This window comes from Falco biarmicus, chromosome 9 (assembly GCF_023638135.1).
Source record: "Falco biarmicus isolate bFalBia1 chromosome 9, bFalBia1.pri, whole genome shotgun sequence".
Lineage (NCBI taxonomy): Eukaryota > Metazoa > Chordata > Aves > Falconiformes > Falconidae > Falco > Falco biarmicus.
Genome location: NC_079296.1, coordinates 29482006 through 29499441, shown reverse-complemented (window position 1 = coordinate 29499441; position 17436 = coordinate 29482006). Strand labels below are relative to the sequence as shown.

Genomic DNA, 17436 nt, shown 5'->3' with positions numbered 1-17436 from the left:
TTTCTTGTAACTTTTTCTTAAATGTGACAGGGCTTTTTGGGTTGGTGGTTTTTTTGTTTGTTTTTTAGCATCCAAAAGGTAGTAGCTTGCCTTCAGGAAAAACAGGTTTGGCAGACTATGTTTCCTTGGTGCTGCATGTTACAATTTTTTTCATATTCTTCCATATGTGAGAAACAGGAGGCATTAAAATTGCTGACTTCAGTTTTCTAATTGGCCTGTTAATTTTAACCAAAGATGCTTCTTGACCTGAAATACAGTTAATTATTTTATCACCATTGAAATAACTAATTGTCCTTATGTTGTGGTGGGATTTAGTGGGGAGTCTGTTCGCATGAGGTATACATATGAAAAACTGTATACATCTGATATGTACACCCTGCTGTTATATTCACAGTGGACGTTTTGAATACATCTAGAAGCAGCGTGGGTGTGTATGGAAAGAGTGGCGTATCTGTCCTTTCCAGTAAGGAAATGCCTAATACAATTGACGTGATTTAGAAACGGCAGGGAGGTATTGTATAAAATAAACCATTTTATGCTGTTCAAAATATTTGCAGAGAAAAGAGACAATAGGACACGACCTTCACAGCCATATTGCAATGGAGTCTATTTACTAGCTACATAGCTCTGAAATATTTAAAGCTGCAGTGCCCTTCACTGTTTTTTTAATCTATGACGACAAAGCAGATCAATTGCAGCTGAAACTGGGCCACATAGAAGATTTGCAATTTTAATGCAGAATGAAACCTGTCATGGTGTGAAATCCGTTTTAAGTTGAAAAAAGCAGAGCATGCACTTGCAGTTATATCTCTACAAGGTGAAGTGAATCTCAGATTTCTTCTAGGTTAGCTATTTTAGTCTCAGACAAATCAAAATTTTCTGTTTTGAAATACAGTGAAATTGTTCATGTATGCCTTTTCAAAGGTCCTAACTTGTAAGATCTTTGTAAGAATAAGTTCTATTTCTCAACAAAGTATGAGCTTTCAAGCATTTTTAACTTATCAGTATAGTAAGAGTAGCATCTAGATTGACACTTTGTATTAGAAACAAAGTTAAAAAAATTAATCAAACAACATACACACTGCCTATTACTTTAAGAGACTGCTGAAGTAAAATATATGCATTCCTGTGCTCTTTCCAGTCCCATTCAAAGAGGGCACCTTATAGTCAGCCTGAAATTTCATTTTGCTGCTTCATTCTGTTTAAAGGGAGAGTTGCTAATTTTTTATTGGCTACCCTAAATGAAGGCGGGGTGGCTTCTGGTGAACTGCTAGGCAATGTCTCTGAAGCACCTAAATCTGGAGAAAGATTATACTTCAGACGCAATATGCCTGGTGAAACTACTGTGTTGCACAGAGCACAGCAGCACAAAAGCTAATGAATATAGCTCCCAGTCGTGTTTTAGCAGTGGGAAATGTGTTTCAATTTACAAGTATTCTTTTATTTAAATTGTCTACATGTAAGACATCACAAATTCAGATAAATTTGAATTAGTAGCAAAACCAACAGTAAATGGTCTTATTTCTGTGGTTTTGTTGGTGAGACACTTCTTTAATGACTACACAACTTTATTATTGTGACTGTAAATTGTCACAAATTAAACTAGCAGATATTTGGTCTTCACTAGGGAAAAAAAAGATAAATTATTTTAAAGAAAAGTTCCTTTGATTTTAAGATCAGGGTTTTGAAAAGCGAAGGTATTAGCCAATATGTAAATTTGGAAACTTGTTTTCTTCTCTGTGAACTTAACCTGGTGTTTTCCTGTTCAGCTGAAAGCAAACACTTAGACTGCTCTCTACACCAGCAGGAAAAACAACCTGATTTCAGAGACTCAGAAAACTTGTATTTTTTTTTCCTATTAGGCTCTTCTTAATACAAGCTGTCGTTTTTTGTGTACTAGTTTGTAATCTAGGTTAATGTTGATTGCTCCTATACTTAACAAGTTGCCAAAGAAGTCCTGAAACCATACTATCAATAGGAAGCAACTGTTCAGTTAAATTGATAAATATGAAATTCAAATTTATGTAAGAGTTTTAGTATTTTGTGCCTGGATTCTGGTTGCCTTTTTTCCTTCTCCCCACCCCCCTCAGAAATTGGGCAATATGTTGAATCAGTTGACACAGTAAGTTCTCTTGTCAGCACTATCAAGTAATTCTGGCAGGTCTATTGATGTACATCTGCCACCCTTCATAACTGAGTGTTTTTGATCTGCTTCAGAAATACCTTTCAGTAAGCTTGCTAGCAACACATTAATGTGCATTAGCGAGTTCTGTGCGCTAACCTATTCTTTTCTCTTATGTTGAGATTATAATACTTTAAAATTTGTGGTGAAGCTCAAGATGTTCTAAGTAAAAAGAAAAATATTAATATGTTCACTGGTGGAATTAACATCAGTGATACCTATTTTTTAATTCAGGTCTTTGCAGTTATCACAAATTTTAAGCAGAAAACCAAGTTTTGTGCTCCAAGTCTCTAATGAAGACAGCTGACACTCAGCTACTGATATATGTAGTTCTAGGAAAAAAATGCTGAGTTTTAAAATGTTTCTTTTAAGATCATGTATATAAAGCAATATGCCAGATGTCTTCATCCCTGAATTTGAGTAATACATTAGTGCACCTTGTACATCAAAACCAATTGGTGTTTGACCTAAGAAACTCTGCAGAACATATCAGAACATTTAAAATGTCAATTGGCAGGAATTCTGTTGGCATCTGCCTTGTGATTGGTGTTGAAAGGCAAGTAAAATGCTTTGAAGGGGACTGTTGTCATATACTTACTAAGAAAAATTGATTGTGCTGTATAAAAAAAATTTGAAGATGCAAAGTTGAAAGGGAGGAGAAAAGAAGTGATCAGTCTCAAATGAAATTTAATGTGGCACATAAGAGTTGGATATGAGATCACAGGAATAGATGTGAAACAAGGCCAGATATAAAATACAGAAATGTGTCCGCTTTGTTCTTCTGAATATTCTTCCGCTTCAGAGTGGTTTGGGTGAAGGTTGTCGGTTGTGATTGTTACGTGAACAAGCAATTATGCTAGGTGATCCTCATTTCTGGCGTTTGAGGCAGATGTTAACTGACTGCCCAGGGATCTAGGCAACAGTTCAGTTCCTTTTTACAGCAGAGTGGTGGGCCTTGAAGGGAGTTATTGTCATCCTGTGCTTCTGAGTTGCTCCCAGAATTCTCTTTTCCTTCAGTTCTCTCAGGTAAATAGTGTATGGCTTTTGGCCATGTGAAGATATTGGGACACAGCTTGTGTGGTTAGGAAGACTGATAGTGCCTGAAATAGGCCCTTGGAAGCATGGATAAGAAATTCTCTTTATGGTGGAGAAGACAGAAAAGGAATTAAATGTTTGGAGACCAGTATGCTAATTAAGGAAGTCTACCCTGTGAATTTTTAATAACACCACCTTATCAATTTCCCAGAAATTCCAAGTTTTGCTACTTTCTGAAATAATGTTCTGTAGAAACAATAAAAAATGCATAATTGCAAGTTTTAGATTTAAATAATGCATAGCAATTTGGTGCTCTGAAGAATCTGGCATACGTCAAGTCATACTTTAAAGCTTTACTGATAAACACTTCTAGCAGAAATAAATAAGGTGATACTTATTGTCGATAAAGAGTTGTAGCTTGCTGTCTTTTGCAGGGAGACTGAGAAAGGTTTTGTGGGGGGAGGTGTTTTGGTGTTTGGGTTTTTCTCATTGATTTTAATAGGAATTGGGTATAGATACACTAATTAGTAATACACTAGCAGTCACAAGCACTTTGTGTTCCACTAAACGCACTCTAGTTGTTTGTTCAGTGGAATGAAGGGCAAGGGAATGGCCACTGTATAATGTTTATAATTCCAGTGTGATTTTTGGTTGATGATTAATAGACAGCTCCTTAAGAAGCTGCTTTCTTTAAACATTTCTTAAACATATCTTAGTAAGTTCTTCAGGCCTGTAATATTAGCCCATACTTAGCTTTCTCTGTGACAATACAGATTGATACTCAAATTATATGTGTACACACACACACACACACACAAATATACATGCTTATGCAGTAAACTAATGCAGAGTAACTTTTGTCTTCAAGTCCTAGGGGAAATAATAAATACATCGTTAACTGCAAATTTATAATGTTAGTGCTAACCTCTTCAGAGGCAATAAATTGGCTGTAGCTTATTTGTCATAGTTCTGTTCCTTAACACTAGAGTAACCTGAAATGCATATTGGGATATCTCGGTTATATATATATGTGTGTGTGTGTGTGTCTTTCTGTGTGTATTAAAAGTGATGACTGAGTTAGTGAATGTTCAAGTATTGGAACATTCACAAGTGTAACAAATACAGTTTTATATTTATGAGTAAAGGAGGTTTGCTGGCTAATACACTCTGGTGACTGTCATTTTAAAGCCTTTGTTTAAATAGAGATACTTTTTTTTTTTTTCCAACCAGAAATATTTGGATGCAATAAGACTGTTTGAAGATTAATTTTTTAAACGCTGTTTCTTTAGTCTAAATTTGGTATTCTGGGCTCTGACTTTCTGACAGTTCAGTAGGTAACCACGCTTAGTAGCGTTACTGTTATCTTGAAAACTATTTCTTAATGTGTAGTCTAATCTTAATTTTTCTTACATGGTGATACACAAATACTTCCAGCCTGCAACTTTATGAACAAAAAAGAAAAAAAAAAAGGAACTAGTTGTTGTTGAAATAACTTAAAATAACTTAGTCTACTCTTTCCTTTTTTTCCCTCCTACTTTCTTACATACTTGTGTTGTTACTATTAAATAGTACAATAAGTAGCCTGACTCTGAATATTAAAATGTGAGAATGCATATCAGTAGTCCACCAGTCTAACAGATACTTCACAGCTACTAATATACATATTGCTTGTATTTAACAGATTTTTTAATTTTAAATTTGATTGAGTTCTAAATGTCTGCATTTTCAAATCAATTAAAATACAGTAACAGTACAGAAGAAAAAGCACATTAATATTTAAAATGTGATGATTTGAGCACTAATTACTTATTGATTATTGTCTCAATTTTAAGTAACCAATTGAATCATAGATAAGCCCTCAAAATTAGTAAAGGCAGAGCAAAAATGTGAGTTCAGTATGCATTTGATATTCTAAGCAACTCCATATATAGTCAGGACTTCCTTAAAAAAATTAAAGGTATTGATATAGAACAATGAAACAGTAATTTTGTCTTAAAGATTTGTTAAAAGAATTAAATAAATTTGGGAAGTAGAAGGGAAGGTGAAGGGCATGGCAGTTTATTTTGCTATTTCCCTTCTTGGATAATCTTCCCCAATTTTCTTTTTTCTTTTTTTTTTTTTCTTTTTTTTCTTTTTTTTCTTGAAGGCTGCTCTTGTGAATTGGATGCAAGAGGAAGAAACACCTGGAAATGTAATTTTTCCTATTCCAGGTGATTTTCAAGAAGAAAAAATGAGTTTGCTGAGTGGGTGATGAACATTTCCATTTCTTAGCAGTTGGTAAAGTAGCTCTCCCTTCATTAAGGTCACTCATGAATGATTTGTGGTTGGAGCATAGAGTGATCTTAAACTATATGTCTGAGTTTTGCTTGACTGGGTAGACTACTGTGCTTTCAAAAACTTAAATCAGGCTGAAGAGGAAAACATCACACCAAAACTATCCAGTGATGTCCTTCAAGAGAAGCTCAAAGGCTTTCTGGCTTTTATTTATTTTTTCTTTTTCCTACTGATCACTTGAGATAATATTACAAGTTTGAAAATACTATTCATAAATGGAAGATACTTGCCCTAGAAATTTAATCAAAATGTTATTCTAAATTGTGGCATAAACTCCCACAGGAAATTAAAGTTGTTACTAGCATCACTGTTTTCCCCTAAATTAAGCATGCTGCTTTGATATTATTGCTTTTGATTTTTATCATAGTAACGTGGTATTTTATTTAAGGAAAAGGATCTGTTCAAGACCTTTAGCATAATGGCAGTTAGCAGACTTCAGATACAAAAAATGTATCTCTTCTCCTTCTTTTCCCTATTTCCCCTCACTTTGCCTTCTCAACTCCCAGAAATCAATATTGAAAGCTTTTCTTGTATAATTGTTGGTTGCAATTAACTGCTAAAAATGGAGCATCATAGTCTTTAGGCATAATAGTGGATTGTTTACTTGTGTTCCATGTCTTCAGCAAAATAACGTTTTTGTTGTCAGAAGATACCAAAAGCTAGGTAAAGAAATTCTGTATGATCTTCAGATGGGAAGAACAATAGAAGTAGGTGGAAGTTACTGCCTTCTGTCAGGGATAATCAGACTGTTGTGCCTTTCTAGCCTATTGCAAGCCCAATTAAGTGCTTGGTTTCGCAAGATATTGCCTGAAGTAGTTCTTACCATTTCTCATTTCAACCTACTTGTTCAGCATGGTGGGGTTGAAGTAAAATTTCAGAAAGGGTAGGAAACAGAGTTTGCTAATCCCTGTTTACTCATCATAAGGTCAGCTAAATTCCTGTTTGGACTCATTCTGGTGCTATGTGGGTTAATAATTTCCCTTCAACAGGGAAACTTCCTAAATGCCCACATGTGTTCAGAGATTTCTTTTTACCCCTCTAGCCAGCAGCAAGGGTAAGAGGAACATGTAGCATAAGAGAAATAAATTATGTATATTTCAAAGCTTTAGGCAAATTTTACATTCCTAGTAATATTAGCGTATAAATATACACAGAAGGTATCTGTATGTACATCTATAATCCATACCTGTGTATAAGCAGTTCACTTACTCCAAAAAGCAATTGTAATGAAATTTCAGTAACACCTGCTTTAGAACTATATTGATGAAGTAGGTTTTACTGTTATTGAGAGGATTTGCATGTTTTTAATACTAAAGCTAAACCTATGTTTTCAGTGACTACATGAGTTGAAATGTAATAGTTTTCCATTCTCATTTTCAAACCAATATGTTAGAGCATGTTTAGATTTTCCAGTTTTTAGGCTATTGTGACATTTTTACGCATTCTGTAACTAAATTTAGGGTATCGTTGCCATGTTTTTCATTATTTCTTAATTTAATTTTTCCTTGTTTCAGTTAGTAGAATGTTAAGAGAACTGCAAGAGCATTGCTTTTAAGCAATATTAGAATACTGTACATACTGATAATAAGCAGATGGCTCAGTAGCTGAATGTACCGTTTTTGTATATAGAAACAGATCTTCATTTGTGTAATCTTTTTATTATTAATTGTAAATTTTAGAATTTTTAAAATGCAAGTTATGAAATGTCATGGAAACTTTGCCTGTGTATCTTCAGACTTGGTCAACATTTTAATTTTTATAAGTTTCAGTTATAATTCTGTCTTTTCCTACAAGTTCCCAGTAGCATTTGTGAAACACAGCTAATTGTTGGCTTCCTTTTCCTCATTGATTAATGTGACTTTGTCTCTTCATTGCATGCTCTTCAAACTCATCCTGAAGATAAAATTGTCAATTTTTCTAGTATCTCACAGAACAGAAGCACTGTGCTGATCAGGATAGATGTTGATCTGCTTTGTCACAACAGTGTTAGGAGAAGGGGTGATATGACCTCCACTCTACATATGTAAATAAGAGGCACAGTTTGGGGAATTAATTTTCTTCTCAATGCTCAATCTGAGAAGACTAAAAAGTTGGGTTTTTTTCTGAAATATTTAGCATATATAGCTCTCAGAAAACAGAACATCCATTGACTGTCTCGTAAGTTTGCTGTTTGGGTGAATCTCAAAATTAGGTACCAAAGAGTGAAGAAAACAAGTTGTGACTTGTGAAAGTTTTAGTTTGTTACACGCCAATTATATAGGAATTAAGACATTTTCATCAGAGAAGACAAAAGAAGCAAAATATTTGATTTCCTGTAATTGAGACCCACTTTTCCTTCAGCTGTCTGTCATTCTCTGTATATTTTCCAAATTCTGCAAGAAACAATGTAGAACTTCTGTAAACAGACAGCCTCTTAATTATTCAAAAACGTCACCGATGGTCACTAGGTGAGATGGGGTTTAGTCAGAAAAAGGTTTTGAAACTAAGACAGCTATAGTTTATTCATGCAAAATGGTAGAATTTAAATTGCACAGGGAGTCTTTCTCCTGTACTTCCTAACTTTTTTTTCTGTATGCCTTTGCAAAATTTGCAAGAATTGCAGTTTTCATGTAAATTCCCAGAGCTTAAGCAAAACCACAGATTCTGTTACATGTTAGGATGATGACCTTCACATGATTCATCAGTCATGTTGGACTCTTTTGATCAACTCTACAGATTGTTCTTGGTTTAACAGAGTTAATGAAAGTAATGTGTACAGAGCGTGTACTCTCAATGGGTTTCAGTTTTGGGTGAAGCATGATTTGTGGGCATGACCCCTTTTTCTGTTTCATCCAGCCTTGAACTGCTCAACTCCACTCCTTTCAAACTTCCCTTCTACTGCTTTGTGTTCCTGTTTTTTGATCCCCTTTCTTCCTGAGGCTTCTCATTTACCTTGCATTCTGTATTCCACTTTCTATGTCAAAGCTTCAGGTTACAGGGGAATGCCCAATAAACCCCTGTAGTTGTAAGTGAATCGTGTTCACTTACATTATGTGGGAATTACTCATGTACAAACTTAATAGCATAAAGGGTTTTAAGTAGGTTTAAATAAATTCAGGGAGAATGGATTTTTCAGAAATATTATCTAGAAGTTATAAACTGTAGAAATTTAGAAATTTTAACCAAATGATAACTCTGAACAAACTGAACTGATTTTCTTTCCCCATCCCCACACCCAGCTTTCTGAATGTATGACTTGGGATGGATTTTCACACAGATTGACCAAAAACCACTTCTGACATAAAATGAGAAAAGGATTATGTGTGTAACATGCACATTTTTCATATATATATATATAATTTTCTTTTATGTCATAATCATAAGTGGCTGTTCCAGTGCAATTAATCTTTCCTACATGGAAGAATTATTACGTAGATGCTCATCTTGAAAAGATTCACCCTAAAAAGTTATTTTTGGCAACATAATAAGCAAGTAAAGGTGACCTTTTAATGAGACATGTCAAACAACTTCAGAAAGTGATGCTATCTATAATACATTATACTTCTGAATTAATCTTTTATAAATTTATATATGTGTATACACAGGAGTGGCTCTTCAAAAAAGATCACTCATTGAAGCTTTCTTGGTTTTGTTCTCAGAGTGGTAAAGGTTTTTTTTTTTTAAGTAAGATTTATATCCTAAAGGAAGTCTTTGGAATTATGGCTTGTTATGAAAGTTGCTAAAAATAAAACATAACAAACATTTTATTTTAAAACACTTGAATGGTAAAATATTCCTTTGGATTAAATGAAAATTCATAATTCCTCCTTGGAAGTTGCTGCTTCATTCTGCTTGAAACAGTGGAAATGTTTTAGGCTGTTACTGCTGTTTTAGATTTCAGCAAGGGAAAAAAATTAAAAGGACGGAGTTGCCATACTGTCTTGAGTGATTATGTAATTCCTATATGATAAGAATTAAAAAGACCAGTGCAGCAATTTTGACTTGAAGCATAAAGTTTAAATCATCACTAGACCATTGGTACTACTGCCTTATCACTACTCTCTATTTTGTTTACACTGTATGTTTAGATAAACTGAATTTAGGAACAGGAACTAGAAACACCAAACTGATTATATTTTTGTTCAATTTTTCTTTTTTTTTTTGTTGTTTTTTTCCAAGTAGTTAGTTTTCTAGTTATTTCTGTAATTTTCAAAGTTTTTAGTGGTTATGCTTAGTCTTTTGTATGGTCATAATGAAAAAAAGCAGTTCTTATGTATTTATATGTATGTTCTAAATACTTGCTACAATGGTGCTTGTGTGTTGAGGTGTGCACTGCAGGGTTTTCACTTTTTACAGTCTGTCTTAACATCCTAAAAGGTCTCCTGGATGTTTCTTTAGTCTTAGTCTTACTATGCTTATTTCTTCCACTAACCTCAGATTTCTTCTGCCTCTATCCTTATTAAAAAACCCAATAAATAAAAAATTAAATCCAAGTTGAGTTTTTTGTTTCCAGTTTTTACTTTGCTGGTAAAATCAGTAATCATAATGATTTACTAAAACTTTCTCACTGGCATCTGTGAAATGCCATTTAATTTTAGTTACATGTCATACAATGTATGTAACGAGCAATTCTTACCCTGAAAGCATTTAGACTGTTAAACAAAAAAAGGCATGGAATGGGTGAATTGTTTTGGAGCTTGTGCCAAGTATCATTGGACCATCTTCTCAGCTATGTTGAGTGTTACTCTTTACACACATATTTTTACTTTCATCCGGGATGGCATTCCTTTATGGAATTTTAGATTTTCTTTTTTATGCCCTATTTGTACAATGGCTTTTTCTGATGATATTTAAAATAGTATTTTTTAAAAATACTTGTCTAGTTTGGCTACCAAAATTGCTTTATTAAATTAGAATATCTAAGGACGATGTATTGTGAGATGCTCTGTTAAATACTAGATCATCTCAGTTTTTCAAGCCTCCCACTGACATGACCATGGTCATCCAATCATTCTTTTTCTCTTCTAACTTCCAAATTTTTTTCTTTCCTATTGACCTAAAAAAGATTAAAAAATTAGTCTTTCTAGATCATCCAATTAAGCATTAAACAGGCAATGCTGTTGAAAAAAACTGACTGGAAGATTTAACCCTTATTTGTTAGAATGTATTTGTGCTTTAGTTCAAGTACTACATTTTTCTCATGTTCAGTAGTATTTTTTTTTTAAATCTTGTATGCAGGTATGACAAGCTCTTCTTGAATTGCTTTGAGGAATTCTTGTTTGTATGCTACTGGTAGTACATTGATTGAGGTCCAAGAGAGCTTTTATCTGCTTAGTTTATCAGGCAGACACCTGAAATGTGAAAGACAGAAATCTAAACTTCTTTGTAAGGTTTATATGTGTTAAGCAGCTGGAAATATGGTAGAGAATTAGCAGCATGTGATAATCATGAAGTGTTACATGACCTTACAGCAGTCAAAAGATCATACTTCAGAAACCTTAAATTTAATACATTCAACTCCCCTGTCTCCTGTGGTCTCACAAGGAAGTATTTTCCAGAGTACTACTAAGAGCTTTTTTTAGGCAGATCCCTTAATGCAGTATTTTCCTTTGTAAAGGAGGTTTGTTAAAAGCATTAATGAATTAACATGTAGGTAGCTAGTGTTACTACCATTTACTACATGACCTTTACAGTAACTGTACATTTCTAAAGAGTTAATAAATGATGAATGTATTAACTGATTGTTAGAGTACAGCACATTAACAGGTGGCTTATAACCAAATTAATACCATCCATTGATGGGTTTAGTAACCATTACGATGTATAATAGCCAAGTCTGTCAAATGTTTATAATATCCTTTATGGTTTTGAATTTTTCTTCGCTTATAAAGCTATCTTTTAGCTTTAAATTATGAATCCAATAACAGTCTGACCTAATATTTCATCTTATTGAATAATTCTCTTACTCATGTGTTCTTTCTAGGATCTAGGATTCTTTCTGTGACATTGAAAAAAACCAACTTGAACACAGTGAAACATGTCACAGTAACTGAAAGGGCTTTTCTTAAAACACATAAAGCCCTAAGTAACCTGTGCAAGTAGGAAGGCTAAGGCAGAACAAGAGGGTGGAGGAAATAAAAGTCAGTGACAAGAAAAAGTAGGATTTTTATAATATAAAATGAAAGTGAAGTTGGAACGTTTTCAGATATGGTAATCCAAGATAACGATATCCCTGTTCACTTTCTGCAGATGAGAATTTCTGCAAATAAAGCCTTGCACGCTTTAGGCTGGGTTCAACATTTTAGTGGTAAGGGTCCTCAGCTTGGTGGCTTCCTGCTACTTTTGGCTGCTGGTAAATGCAGCTGTACCTGTGACTTCTGAGTAATGAAATCAACCATAGTTTTCAACAGAGTTTACAGGTAATGTTTTGATGGAAGCTTCTGCAGACATTCTTAGCTCTCTTGTATAAACAGGAACACAGTCTTCTGATGAGGTTTCTCAAAGTAGAAACAGTAGGTTACTTATATAACAGTGTTTTCTTGTTAGGTGAAGGAGAAGTAACTGATGTTGTATGTGCCATTTAAAACTCCTTGAAAATGATTTGTAGGAAATTTTATAGGTTGGTTGGAAGGCTTAACTATCCTGTTTCTCTAGAAAGTGTTCTGGCTATTTTGCTTAGATAGCAGCGTTGCTTGAGTATAAACTTGAACTGGTCAGTGTTTCAAAATAGCCTGAGTCCTTGGCTCAGTTGGGTGTGCAGAGGAAGGGGAATAATTTAAAAGAACAAATACAGTGGATATAGCTTTTTAAAAATGAATACAGATGTGGATAGTTATGAAAGGCAACCCTACTAAAAGTATGATTTTTCATACAACCTGTGATTTACCTTTTCACGTATAACATTTATACTCATGGTTTATAATTGTCCAGAAATTAACTGATGAATTCTTGTATTTCTCTTTTCAGTGTGCTTCTTTCTGGTTGATGAGGTGCCAGTTTATAGTGAATATTGAGTCCTTGAGGTCATGACCTTCTAGTTAGTGCTATTAAATATCATCCTGCTTTCCTGCAGTTATTAAAATTAATTCAGTTCTTTCTATATGGTGAGCTGATCTCCTCTGAACTGATGGTATCTTGTAAATATTATTATTGTGTTCTTACTTTAATAACCAATACTACTGATAAAATTGGTCTCAAGATTTGCCTTTAAGAAACTCCATTAGTAACCTCAATAGGTTTCTCTGTTTAGCACTATCAATTCCTTCCCTTTTCGTTTTTCTTTCTTACCTCAATTGCACTAGTAATTTTTTCCTCATTTATGTAGTTATTTTGCTTGTAGCACCATATGAAATGCTATATTGAAGTCTTTGTTAGATCAGCCATATTCTTTCAAGAACCAGAAATCATACGTTCCAGGGGATTGCATCATTAACATATGATGATACATTACCTCTGCTTGATGTATTTCTTAAAGCGAAGAAATCCTTGAATTTCAGTCATAAAAACTAGAAACAGTGTTTTGTCATCTATATTTTCATATCCTGCTTCAGTTATTGAAGTTCTTTCAGTTTTATTTTGTTGGTCGGATATAACAGTACTGACATTCTTACTTGGACTAGCTTTAGTCATTCCACTAACTGTGCCTTAGTGGCTCACTCCTTTTCATTACAGTGTTCACATGCACCTGATGCCTGTTATTGAATTGGGTGGATGATACTGCTTTGTCTCTTACTGTTTACTTGTCTTTACTGTTTACCCTTGTTTACCTGATTTTCCCCTCTGTAAGTGATGTCTGATTATGGAGGCTACATTATTTTCTCTTGACTTCTGGTATGTTTTTGCTTAATACTTTTATCAGTCTTGGTAGACTTTTCCCTAGACTTTTGTTGTTCAAGGTACTAATGCTGAACTTAAGTGGGAACCACATTCAGGGAAACCGTTAAGTGGCTGAACATCCTGGTTCTTTCCATCTAGTGACATTTCTTAATGTGCCTGTGAGTCTTCATTACCTTGTACAAAAAAGGAAAACGCTCTTGCAAATCAGGTAGGCTATTATCTCAAGATATTTTCCCTATCTGGAGCAGTCTTTACTAAATAAGCTCTGTGCTAATCACTTTAGCTCTTATAATGTAAAAGGAGAGCTGTTTTCTTCCTTCTATGAGTGTACTTTCCAATTTCCATGAGGAGTTAACATTCCTTTTAGTTAATTGCCTGTTCATACATGTACTTGTGTGTCTTGTATGTGATTTTGGAATTATTTTAATTCATTAAATTCAAATATGCAGCAGTAATTTGAATGCATAACACCTAACTGACAACACAAAAATGCTTATGGCTTCTTCTTTTCTAAGAGGAAGAAATATCTGTTTTGGTTCTTTTTAAGGCTTTTTAATGTAAGTATTCAGGCACCTTGTATGTGAGACAGTTATTCTTTTCCTCATGTCCTGTATGCCTTTAAGCCACATAGGTAATAAAAGATGTACACATGCATAGTGTAATTCAGTTGCTATTTTAATATATTTATTATGTGAAATATTTAATATTTTAATTTTGGATTTGTTGTTAAACTGAAATTTTTCATACACGGGATGTTTCAGTACTTGCAACTGGAAAAATTCCTTCTTTAGTTACAGAATTTGATCTGAAATGGAATTGCTTGCATAAAATTGATTTGAACAGTAGCTTCTAAGGAAAACGTTATTTTGGGCTGGGATTGTTTTCCTCCACTCCTGCCCTTTCTTCCTCTAAGTGGAGCTTGATGCTATGAGTGGTCTTTGGATTGCTGCTTTCTGCTGTTTCCCACCTGTTCAGTTGCATATATGCAGCCTTTGCTAACTTTGAAGCTGATCAAATAGTTAACAGTAAATATTCTTAAATTAAAATTTCTAACATATTGACACTTTAGGAAAAGTATTCCCTTGTATCCCAGTGGCTGAACAGGAGTCCTCAACTCTTGTGTAGAAGTGGGTGCAGTGCGCAGCTTGAGAGCCTGTTGCTAGACAGTTGATAGATAGGAGAGAGTAGATTGCTGTGACAGCCCGAGATTCTGTCATGGATTATGTCCTCAATCAGGTCCCACAATGGAGAACATTTGCTGCCTAACTATTCTCAATCTCCATTAGGAAGAGCGTAGCAGAGTGGATTTTTGTGTGTACCTCTTCAAAGAAAGTTTTAAATTCTTGCAAATGTGATTCAAAGTGACATCACACTGAAAAGGTCACCTCCATGTCTTCTCTGGGAGCTGTTTTTCATTGAGAGTGTTTGTGGCCTGGTTTAGGCCTGTGCATAAATATTGGTAAATGACCCACACCCACACTCCCCTTACTGAACAACTATTCCCACTATACTTAGCATTTTCTTGGTTTCCCTTTAGAAGTAAAGGGCAATCTATATTGGCATTGAAATGGCAAAATTACTGTTGTCTCTTAAGGGTGGTTCTCCAAACCAGTAGGTGAAGATCTTGTGCTGTGTGAACAGATGAAATATCTTACTGTTTTTTGGGGTTTTTTTTTAATATCTATCTGGAATTCTGGCACCTACAAGTCTTTTTTTTTTTTTTGCTCAGGAGGCACTATTTCCTGAGCACAAAAGAAGTGGAACAGGAGCCTGACTTGAAATATACTAGGTAGATATTATTTTGGTCACGTTGTTCTTAAAAGCACAATGAGTTTGGATGGGACACAGTATTTTGTTTGTCATAAGGCATAAATATTTCAGTGACACTTTTTTTTTTTTAACTTTACCCATATATCCCATGTCACTAATGATCAGTAACCATACACAAAACCACTGTTCCTGTTTCGGAGAAATCTTTGAGATTCCTTTACTATGGTGGCCATAGTACATGAAGCTACTGGGCAGTGGTGCTCAGAGATCTGTTTGACAGTTATTACTTGCATTCTTTTCTTTCTCCCATTTTGTCTCATTATCCTATAATGTCATGAGACAGACTGCTCCTATTGTAAATCTTTCTGTGACAATAGCTTCCTTGCACAATATGTCTCTACTGTCTTTTACATTGTGTGGTCCAGACTGCAAAGTGTGATCATTCAGATCTTTCATGCTGTAGTATCCCCAATACTCCCTTCTCTGTTTGCAGTCTTTGCATCTTTGTCATGCTTCCGTCTTGTGATTTGAGGTTTGCACTTGTGCTGATTTAGCTGGCAAGGTGTTCTTAGGTCAATGTTATTTTTCTCCTTGCTATGGGACACAGGCATCATTCTGCTGAACAGAGTGGTAGAAGCCCAAAAGTAACTTATCAGTGTTGAACTCTTGCACAGCAGGCCAATGAACCAGTTAAATTCTGTCATTTTAATAGCTCAAGGCTATAATGAATGGCCTTGTAAATTCTATTGCTGACAACTTTTTTTTTCCACTTGCTTGTTTTTGTGAATTGATGATCACCTTGGGTGTAACTACTTTAATCCTATATTTTAGAAGTGTTAGAACTGTTTGTTACTGGAATCGGTAACTATAATAGAAAATGGATACATCAGCTTTTTGAGATTCATTCAGCAGCAGGACTGATGAGCAGATTTTTATCTAAAGCATCATGTTGAACAAAATATGACTAAACATAAATCCTGTCAGTGAGTGCTCAGTCAGTTGTAATGTCTGCAGATCATTCCCTACAGTAGTGTAATGGGTATAAAAATAATAGCTGTTTTGTAGATTCTTTTTTTTTTTTTTTTTTGTTGTTGTTATGGGTGTTTTGTTTGTTCGGGTTTTTTTAACACATTCTCTTAATTCTTTTGATGGCAAAAGGAAGATGTTTGAAGTATTAAGTGTATTATGCTGTTTGCTGGTAGTAAACAGTGTTCCCTATTGAAGCATTGGGTTAGGTGATTTAAGCATTTGACTAGGTGCTGTACTGTCTCTGAATCTGAAGTGGAGAAATAACACTAGTGATCATTTAAGTAATACACTTGACATATTATAAAAGTCTGTATTGGAAGAATAGCTAAGGGTGCTTTCAAGAAGACAGTAAGTAGGCTATTGCTTTAGTAAGGCTCTGATGAAAGAAACGAACAATATAACACAGAACAAGATTTTTATATATATATATATATATATAGTATCCAGTAGGGCTATATTGTGGTTTGTTCCCTGCAACTCCAAAACACGGATTTGCCTAAATCAGGGAAATGGTTAAATGTATTCCTTCTGCCCTGTAGCTGCCACCTCTATGTAGGAAAAGGCAGGGTAAATTCTAATGCTTTCTTCCCTGCAGTTTGCAAGCAAATACTTAATATTTAGTAACTGGCTGGGTTATTCTGTTTAAGTGGTTATGATGCCAAGTCTTATGGCTATGACACCTGAACATTTTTATATATATATTGAGCGTGTATTAAGTGTGTATAAAAAGGGAATCTCATCTTTACTGCAAAGTAAAATTACCTTTATACTGAACAACATAATTTACATTAGTTTTTGTAATTCTGTATAATGTCTGTTTTATCTATTCCTATTTCTGTGCTTTTTTAGCTCAGTTGGAAATGAAGACTGCAAACATTTCACTGAAAGATTTTAGGTTTTTGTAATATTTTAGAATTCAGATTTTTTAAGATGGTAAAGTTTGCATACAATCTTTACCATTGTGGAAAAATTGCTTGAGTAGGTCAGGTTTTCAAGGCTTTTGGATTCAATCTTAGTTCTTGCATGTTCTAGCTATAAAAGTTTATGTAACAGACAAGATGATTAAATATCATTAACTAGAGTTCTGATATGTTATTTTTTGAAATTATATGGAAATGTTTCCATAATCTGTATAGAATTAGATATTGGTTTATATCTGTATTAAACTTCATTAGTTTTCTTAGAAGCTTTTTGAACAAGTTTAAAAAAATTCACCTTTTGCCCAGTGAACTTCTGAACACCTATGAAAGTAAAATGTGCTACAGTCAGTA

General features: G+C 34.3%; 1 protein-coding gene across 5 annotated transcripts in view; it reads left to right on the top strand.

Moving 5' to 3' along the window:
• The window catches only part of CPEB3 (cytoplasmic polyadenylation element binding protein 3), a 92350-nt gene that overhangs the window by 8934 nt on the left and 65980 nt on the right, over nucleotides 1-17436 (top strand). The gene's annotated exons all lie outside the window — the stretch shown is intronic.